Consider the following 10,566-nt stretch of genomic DNA (forward strand, 5'->3'; position numbering starts at 1 on the left):
CTCTGCCCCTGGAACGCTGCTTTAAAAATGTCCTCTGTCAAGAGTCACTCTGCAATCAACATTGCTGACCATGTGTTATTAATTAAGTAATTTTACAAAATTAGAAATACAAATCACATTGTTTTCAACCAAAATAACGATCTACCAATTATTCTGCCAAAAGAAATGACTTGTAGCTTTTGGCAGATCTTTTCCCTTTGGCCATTGTTTTCTTAGTTATTAACAAGGTTACAGTTGGTCCTTTTGATTAAAAAGTTTTTTGGCCAGAATCACTGCTATGGGAAAACAAAACCTGAAATTCAATATCCTTCTAGAATTCTTTTGAAATTCGATCTGAGCACCAATGAGGGAGGAAGGTGAGGGGCCACAGGGGACATATTTTGTAACTTTTTAATTTTCTTTCCAGCCTAAGATTCTTAAAGATGAGACAAGTAGTACTGGAAAGCAAATCATAATAATAATTAAAATAAATACAAAAAGAAAGTATTTTTGTTCACTTATCTCCTTGTAAAAGTACACATTGAATTACTGAATTTACTTAAGAGCTGACTGTGACATTAAACCTTTAAAAACATGCATTAGACATACAGGATACAAAAATGGGAATAAGACTGCATGAATAAGTTACATCATCATGATTCTCCCTAAGCAGCTTCTAAGTCTTAGAAGATCCTTCCAGCCCCTCTGGGGAAAATAAAAATAAGGACATCAGAATCTATGACTATCTTGAACTAGAAAAGAATCTTTAAAGAATATTTATAGTGAACATATACAAGGAAATATTACAACAAATTATTTTTAGCGTGACCAAAAAACCAACGTGTAACACAACCAGATTTCAAAACAAGACCTAACTCTGATAAGCATCCCTCTAAAATCAATCCTTGCCCTTCAAAACTTAGCACCAGAGGTGATGTGGAAGCAGTTCTGTGTTAGAAAGATTACTTAGACTGAAATGTGTATTCTCTCTGGGACAAAGTGCAGAGGCTAGGCCTTCAGCAAAACTAAACTTCCATGCATTTACACTCATACAAGCACCTCCAGAAATATGGATTGTCTTGATCCCACGTGCAATAGTGCAATAAATAATACAAGTAGAGGAAAAGAAAAAAAATACCTCACTCATCTTGTTACTTAAATAGAGGCTATCAAAGAAGATTGCTGAACAGTTCCTGTCGGTTTTGTGAGAGTTAACATCACAGAGAGGGACACAACTCTGTAGTAGCAAAAATAAACAAGAGTAGAGAGTATTCCCAGGTTTCTGTATTAACTGGCTTTTGTCAGGTACATCAGATTGGCTGTTAAAACAAGCATGTTAAGCACTTCAAGCTTGGACGATTAAGGTTTGGGTATAATCAACTAAACCACTGCAGAAAATGGCACACTGGGATGTCAATCCTGCATCAGCAACAGCAGAGAATCATACCTACTCTTTTCCAGTGTTTTGCTTTCTTTCTCCATCAGAAAGACCAACAGGAGATTACAAACACAAGCAGTAATCAGCCTAAATCTTTCACAAGTCAGGCAAACTTCAGCTTTTTTTTCCTGCTCTGCATTACTCTGACACTTGAAATCAGTGACTTAAACCAACTAAACATCTGTCCCTAAAAGGAACACAACACTGCTTGTTGCACTTAGAGCTCTGGCAAAGAGCACATTGCTGTACGGAAGTTACTTCAGCAGCTTTCATATCTCAACCCTTGCAATAACCCAACAAGAGTCATAGCACACACTTCTGCTGGCCATGTGGCTGCTTGGCTAAGTTTTTCCCTTCCCCAGTCATGCAGCTTGGGTAAATGCCATCTCCTCTGCTCCAACATGGTGCTTCTTGCTCAAGAAACCCTTTTCCAGAGCAAATTCATTGGAAAACCAATAAACAAAATTAGAAAACCAATAAAGAAATAAAATAATCAAGCTCTTCAAAATTAATACTTCAAAAGGGGATGCTGAAGAGCAAAGCCTCCTTGAATGTTGCCATTTTGACTATAGAGATAGCAAGGCTAAAATTAAGTTGTGGAGTAGTCTTGCTTGACCTCAGAAGAGAAAGATCACGTATTTCAAGACTTCTCGCTATTAGTAAGATTTATGGAATGCTGCACCAGTGACACTCACAGAATGTGCATTACACTTGGCAACAGGCCTGCAACCCAGCCACTTACTTCCATCATGTATTATAATGCAGAAACAGAGTCACACCTGCAAAGCCTATGACAAATGACATTTCGTTAACTTTGAAGACTCCTGGATCGTTTTCCCAGGCTACATGTGAGCTGGGCCATTATAGTCCTTTCAACAGCCCATCATGAAAAGAAAGTCAAGATAATGTCCCAAATATTTCAGGGAGTAAATACTTCTCAATTTGTTAATGATAAAATTCTGTGTCAATTACATGTAATGGGATAAAAGCCTATCATTAGAGATCCTAGGCCACACAAATTTAGAATGGTGTTTCCCACTGCTTTCTGTGTCACTTCCCCACTGCCCTTTCTCTTTCTCTCTCTCATTTATTTAGTTTTTCACTGCTCATTGATGAGCAGGTTTCACACAATCAACCTTCACATCTAATAGCCTTTCCAGGTATTTGTATTTCATTCCCTGGATGGTTTCATGGGATCAACAAATATAACTGTGACGTTTTACAAACATGAAAATGTCAGCAGAAGAACATAGGATATAACACCTCAGCTGCTTCTTTGCAACTAGGACAACTCGTTTCTCCCACCCACCCTTAGCTTAGTTACAACAACCAAATCCTATTTATACCATACACATTATGGATATATTAGGACAAATTATATATAGGATATATAGTTTGTGTGGATAGAGCAGGGCTTACCAACCAGCTCTTTGGACAACACATGCCAGCACTCTGCTCACTGTGATTTCTGTCCCCCTCGGTAACAGCTCTTAGCTGAGTTCTGTGGAAGGTGAAATGGGGATATTCACATGTATAAAAGCTAAGCACATTTTTAACAGCTTTGCTACACCAGGGCTTAGGACTTTAGACAACAAGGCTTCCACGTGAAACTCAATACAGCTTAGACTGAGGCCTGCAATTGGATCCCACAAGTGTGCTAGGTTCTGAGAGCAACAGATCTGTGGTGTAATTCAGCCCCTGAGGGCATTAGATTTGTGCCAGTGGCCTCGCAAAAATCTAAGGAGCAAGACAGCATTTGCTCCAGCTCTCTGGTTGCTTTTCCAGCCTGTTTCAGCAGACCTGAGAATCACAGGATAAAGGCCCTATGCTATTCCTGGCAAGGGAAGAGAAACATTTCCCATTAATAGGCAGGTCCTCCTCCTGCCTGGCCAGAGGCAGAGCTGCATACAAGGCATGAGCCAAGAGCTTTGCTCTTAGTGTGTCAGCACTGGTCCACCAGTCTCCACTTGAGCTTATCTTAAGGAAGCCACCAGAACATCATGATTCCTCATGACAGAGTTCAGCTGTAACCTCTGAACAACATGACAGCGCACACCAGATCACAGCTTTCTGGTCCAGACAGAAAACACTGCATATCAGTGCCCTCAGAATGAGGGCTGGCCTTTTGCACCACCTTACTATATTTCTGGACATCAGAGCTTTCTTTCACCCTGAGCCTTGCTCCAGCCATGGAAGAATTCCATTAGGTTAAACAAGAACTGCAAAGTCCTAAAGCTGCCAGATCTCTGCCAGTGTTTGCTGTCTTCTCAAGGAATCATACAGGCAACATTTGTAAGTGTTCTGAAAAACTACATCTGGCTAGAAAGCAAAAAGCTTTCAAAAAAGACATTCCAAAATCTATCAACCAGTTATTATCTGTTTCCCTGTTGCTGCAGTTCTGTTCCATTACTACAACCTCTGGAGATAAGTAGGGACGTATCTGATAGGAGCATTTTCATCAGAAAAACACAAGTGAACTCAACAAAATGCAAAGCACCCATGAAGAGAAATTAAAAAACTCAGGTAGTAACATCATGATGCTATTCCCTAAGGAAGCAAACTCCATGGGTAAAAGCAGAACTTTGCTACTGTAAACATGCCTACACTTCAGGCTCATGCTGCCTATGCTGCTCTGTTTGCTGCAAGTTCCATCTCGCAGCCTTCAGTACAGGCAGATGTATCTGGAAGAAGCCTGTCATGCACAGCCAACCTGTAATAATTAGTTCTATCTACTGTGTCGATCTGCTTAAAACAAGGGATGCTGTTTTGGATTGATTAAGAGGCTTCTGAATCAAACACCACCACAGTGATCTAAACTAGGTATTGACTGATTTACGTCAACATTCTTTTACCTTGAAACATATTATGGCAGGTTTTCTCCATTTATTTTTCCTGATTAGGAGGTTAAGTTTGTATGCATCTATATTACTATTGTATTTCAGCTACATACCCTACAGTAAATAATCTTAATGATCAAATGACAGGCTTCATCTCTCTCTGAGCAGAGTTCATCTGATTTATTAAAGTGACACCAGACATTTACTCAAGGAGTAAACAGAGCTGACATTATAGGATGATCTCTGAGGGGAAGACTTGAGGGTAAATACTGAGAAATAGTGGGTTTGCATTCTATTTCTTTGCATTTCTTGCTTAATTCTTTACTTCCTTCTTTTTAATCTCCTTATTACCATTACAGTGTCACCATTTGTGATCTTTAAGAAACAAGCTCTAAAAGTGAGCCTATAAAACATGGTCGGTCTTTACAGAAAAACAAGAACTGGTTGAATTTGGAGCAACATCTGGAGAAGCCCAGCAACTCCTCGTATGCAGTATAGTCACAGTGAAACAGAATCCTGACTCCACAGTGGGGCTCCCCACTTTGACATGGAGGCAGTGAGCTCTGGCCAAATCTCTTCACCTTGTGTCTAATGACTACTTGGCAGGAACAGTGTTGTTCTTCCTCCTCTTTCCCAGAAAACTTCACCCAAACCTACCTCTTCTCATTAGCATGGGCTTGCTTTCGTTAGAAAGAACAAAGAGAAACAGAAGAAAACAAAGAAGAGGAACAGTGTACCCTTAAAAAGATAAATCTTTCAGTCTTACCATAAGTGCAGTTTTTTATCTTGTGACATACAGACAAAATGATGCATGGATTGGAATGGCTTGACCCAGCAAACCTGTTCCTACTGTGAATGACAATAAGAAGCTGTCTGGCTTACTTTCGGTAGCCAATTACATTAAAATGTGATAACTGTTCTGTTATTTGCATAGAAAAAAAATGCCTTACCTTCCTTCAAGTTTAGGGCAACACAATAGCATGTTTCAAGACACAGCTCCAGTGACCATCCATCCCCACCTGAATCAGTGCAGAAAGCAAATCTCAGTGTATGCGAAGGAGCAATTATTAAGACAACCAGTACTTTGTTAGTAGGGTACAAGGTTTTACACCCAAAAGTACACAGGAAAAGAAACCTCTCGAGAGCCTGAATGTGGCACTGATGGCATATGTTCCAAAGCTCACACTTGGAATGTCAGCGGAAAAGGAAATGGGTTACTGTCATTTTTTAAACCAAAACCACGAGCAATACAGAAGGTAAAAGCTGAAGCTAAAAAATCTTTTAAACTAAAATTTGCTAAAATGCTGCAGAAAAAAAACACAACTGCCATTTTAAATGGTTCCATCTGCAACACTCTCACACAGGAAGGTCCACATCTGCAACTGGCATAATTCAACATAATGCTGCTTCAGTCGGCAGAGATACAAGCACAACTTACAGCTTCGAACTTAAGAGGCTCTTCCACCATAACTGCTGAAGGCAGCTGGAAAATTATATTTAGCTACAACCAGCCAGTTAACCTGGCGTTGTCATGAAAAACGTCTGTTTCCTTGACTCATCCATCATCAAGGCATAATAAACTTGTAATCAAAATGATATCACTTCAACTGTTGCTGCCAATCTTGCCTTAATGGATTTAATTTAGTAAAAAAAAAAAAAAAAAAAAAAAAAAAAAAAGCATTAAAAAATGCCTACTGCAGACAACAATAGTAACAGTGGTCTCATAGGGATGGTGGAAAAAAAAAACCCAACCAATTCCACAGTGGCAACGTGCTCTGCCAACTGGATTTTACTAGGGCACTGCAGGGTTGGAAGGACTCACAGGGTGTAACAGAACCTAGCTGCCCTTACAAGGAAATGCAAGGAAAAGGGTTAAATGTTTTCTATTCCCAATTTGATTTTCTCTGCAACATATGCCACTGGCTGGAATCCAAGCCTGGGAGGGTGGTTTGCTGAAGTTTCAGGAGGGTTCGTGTGGGGAGTTAGGAGGGTTAGGCCTCTGCACCTGTAGATAACATTGCAGTGTCTCTCAGTCACATTCATGAGATGGCAAACTGATACATCCCTTCGGCTATTTGCCTCGTTCAAAAGTTCTGTTCTTTAACTTTCCCTTTGTTCCAATCACTCAGGATGAGGGGCCTAATCCAGCACTTACTAAATTCTACATCATTTTGCTGAGCTTGTTCCACTAGATGAAAAGAGCACCCACTACAAAGCAGAAAGAAAATTAACTCCTGCATTCAAAGAAGGAGCTCAACTTCAGATCTAAGGGAGAGTGATTCTGAAAGCTATGGCAGAAAAACCTACACCAAAGTCACTGGGAATTCTATGTGAGTCCTGGCAGCAAAGGAGTGCTAAGATGGTATTTTGGACACCTGTGGACAGGTTTCTACCAGTCCTAGTCCTAGTGCCTCCATCACAAAGCAAACCCAATATGTTGTAATAAACAGTAAAAGAAAAAAACTCACTTCAGTTTAGACAAGATTGGATTTTCTATTTAAACTAAATCACTACTTTTACATGTGAACAAATGGCTTTAAGTTGCTCCTGGACACATTTCGACTTGAAATAAGGAAGGTTATTGCATCAAGAACTTAAATACAGGAATACAACTCTGTATCTTCTTTCTTGGGGCCAGAAAGTCTAACGAGTTTAAGCATGGCAACAAGATTTTATGACAGTGCTGGACATCATAGTTTCCTACTAGAGGACTTAATTTCATGCATCTGACCTTGAATTTTATTTTTACAATGATGCTATCCTTACATTATTCAGAAGTGTTCTAGGAGGCAGCATAGGTAGAGACACATGATTTATGAAGAAAAAAAGATGGGAAGGGTTTAAAAAATAATAATAATAACTTTTTCCTCAATGGATGTATATAACATCAAGTTTTCCCTTTTCCCACTTAAAAAAAAAAAAAAAAATTGAAAGATCTAAAGGCCTAGTATCCATTTTCTAATGGACTTCTGGGAGCTGAGCATTTTGCACACTGAAGTGCAAACAGGGAATTTGTTTTGAGATTCAGCCAGTGTAATGCTACACCGATGAGCTGAATCAGGAGCAAAATCTTCAAAGAGACTCATGCTGCTGAAATTTTGGAGAGAAAAAAAAGTAATGACCGATATGTAAGTAACTACATGTGTCAATGGGTTGTGACTGAAGCTAAAGGACTTGACTTCGCATTCCTCCTAAATTCAGTGGGGAAACTGGGGCCGGAGGGGTGAATCACCAGAAGTTTTGCCCAAGGAATGCAAAGCAGAACACAGACTCTATTGCTCCCTTTGGGATTTCACAACTACTTAATTTTGGCAATTTCATTAGAGCCAAAGCAGAATCAAACCTCAGGTGTAAGGGATCTTTTAAAATAAGCCTCTGCTAATGCCGTATTATTTTAATGGTGCAAATCCACAAGGGTCAGTAGGGCTATCCAAAATATACAGTGATACAAATATAAGCAAGATTCAGCACTTAAAATTTAAATTTCTCAGCCTTATGATGCATTTGTTTGCTAGTCTATGCAGAGACATAAAAATCATCAGTGACCAGAGGTTAAGCAAAGAATAAACAGTGTGAGAATCAGATCTTGTCTCAAAAAGCTTCCCAGGTATATGCATTAAGAAAAGTAGGTATTTGGGACTAATGCCCTGTGTTGATTAAAAGCAGCATCATTCCAATAACAGAGGAACAATCCAATTTTGCTTGGCCAATGCTGCAACCCTTGACTATCTTCTCCCTCCTGCTGGGGAGGACACAACTCCAAACTAATGTGGCCCTGCACAGATGCGCTCACCTCACACAACACACTTGGCACAACACATCACACCAGCTAGGACTGACAGGTATTAAGCAGAGAAGACAAGTCAACACCTGCTTAGCCCTTCTGGTAAATCTGCATCACTTCATCCCCAAAGAAGAAAAAAATCACCCTTTGGAGCCCATAGTGCAAGGCTCGTTTCAGCAGCTGGGATCCTGCCCTCCAGTCTGTGCTTCAGAAATGCTGCCTTTTCGGTCAATATTTGCAATCTGTCAGGATTTTAAGGGGAAGAATGAAGAACCCTGCTTCTTGCTTACACCCATGTAAATCAGAAACAAACCCATCAGTGTTAACAGCCTTCCACGTGTATAAAACAGGTTTAAGTGAGAGAACAGGCCCGTAACCTCAGCTGAGTTTAAAAGTCAAGGTATTACTTTTCAACCACACAGAGATTAGACTATGAATATACATACAAACACACACACACTGCTTTTAAAGCCTCTCCAACAAGTCAGAGAAACCAAGCAGAGCACATGGAAATGTAACTGCTCCTAGAGAGCCTCACACACAGCCTCGTTAGGAAGAAATGAGGTAAGAAAAGCCTCGTTTTCAACTACAGCTACCTGAGGGACGGGGCAGCACTGCCCTCGATAAGCAATATTTCTGTGTTTTCAAATAGTCGGGAGCTTGGGTTCTTTTCCGATTTTCTGGTTTGTGGGGTTTGGTTGGTCGGTTGGTTTCGGCTCGCTTGTCTCTTGCCCGCGAAATCTCCGGATCGGATTTCTAAGGCCTTAAAAAGCGCTCTCGGCTCTGCCCGCGGACTGTTTGACGCTCCTTTGCTGCCACCAAGCGGTAAAGAAACAAAACGTCCACAATTTTGGAGCAGACCCCACAGCTGCGCGTCAAAATTTTGTTTTCCCGCTTCCTTCTCCCAGCCTTCACCTCAGCCTCTGGGTCTCCCTGCACGCGCCGCCATCTTGGCCCCACAGCCATCCCGCCAAAGCGCACCCAGACAGGGAATACAATCAGCTTTGGCTAAATATTTTAAGAGGAGCGGGGAAATAATAAACGTGCAGCTTCTCCACACAGCACTTACAATGAAATGAGCCTCGGCAAGCATTCAGTATTACCTCACTTTGAATCCCAGGGGTAACTGCTCCTCCATGGGGCGACACAGGGTCACTGTGGGTACGAAAGGCAAGGCAGGAAGTAAATCCGCAGGATGCAGTTGGAGATGGCGTAGCTCACCTCTGTGCAGGTGCTGCAAGAGATCAAACAGCCTTCCGAGGAATAGACACGCTGTTCACCCTGCCTTTCAATTTAAATTAATTTAGCCTACTATGTTTTCTCAGTTCTATAGATCTTGTTTTTGTTGCAATTACTGTCACGGAGGTAATATCGCACAGATGTGCCCAAGGAACCCAAATCTGTGGGACGACCTGGCAGTATTTTCTTCTTTCAGTCTAAGTTCAGAGGCAGAAGGAAAGCAACCCGCTTGAGTTATGTTGAAGGCAGACGTAGGAAAAGCAGATGAAAGACTCAAAAGAGATGAAATGGACTTTAACCACGAAGGTGGCTAAGCAAAATGATTTGCACACTTTCTCTATTGTGTTGTAGTCAAACCGAAAAAATTGTCTGCCTTTCTTGAATGTAAACAAATAAGCCAACCTACCAGAAGTCTCTGGGTAAATATAGAAACTGGCAACTTCTAAGCTTCTAGTTACCTGTTCCACTTTCCAGATGTCTTACAGTATCTATTAAGATGCTTTCTTCACTTATGTCACAAAGAAACATTCACATGCCTTAACAACATGGTGTCCACAGATGTGGTAACACACAGTGCCAGCAAAGACACTCCAGTTAACACAAGCTGAAAATCAGCTTTCTTTCTTTCTCTGATGTTGGTTGTACTATATAGTTCATATTCTTGAATATAATAAATCATTACTAATCTTTGCCAGCTGAAGCAATGGCCACTGAGATTCCTGAGGCCAGCAGTGCATCCAGTACAGGCCTTGTCTTAAATGACTTTTTTAATAAAGGAGTGGAAGTTCCATAGGGTCAGAATGCTCTTTGCAGTTCAGAAGCCACTGTAACTAATGGCATAGTCTGGCCTCTTTGCGTTTTGAGAATCTGAGCAAGGAAAGCTGAGGGCAAAATCTAGCCCTTAGTTTTTCTGATAATACAACCTTACATGGATGGCATGAGTCAGTTTCCTCTACACTGTTTTCCAAGGTTTCTCTAGAACCCTAATCTGGAAAGATTTTCACTGAGGTAACTTCTTAACTTCCTGATAATGCATTTTAATTTTTCTTACCTCGATGAAGGGAAGTTACAGCCTTTAGGAAAATGCAGAAGTTTTAGCTAACATTGGCAATGCAACCTGTACTTCAACAACGATGTACCTGAGCTGAACTGCAAGAATAACTGCTCAACCTGTCTGAAAGGAAAAAGAAAAAAATAACAGCCATGACAGAGAGCAAGCAAGTCCAATGCAAGTTGTTAAAATCTGGCAAAGTTATAAAAATCTGGGAAGAGAATATCATAATAAGGAG

This window comes from Lagopus muta, chromosome 2, assembly GCF_023343835.1.
Source record: "Lagopus muta isolate bLagMut1 chromosome 2, bLagMut1 primary, whole genome shotgun sequence".
NCBI classification, from domain to species: domain Eukaryota; kingdom Metazoa; phylum Chordata; class Aves; order Galliformes; family Phasianidae; genus Lagopus; species Lagopus muta.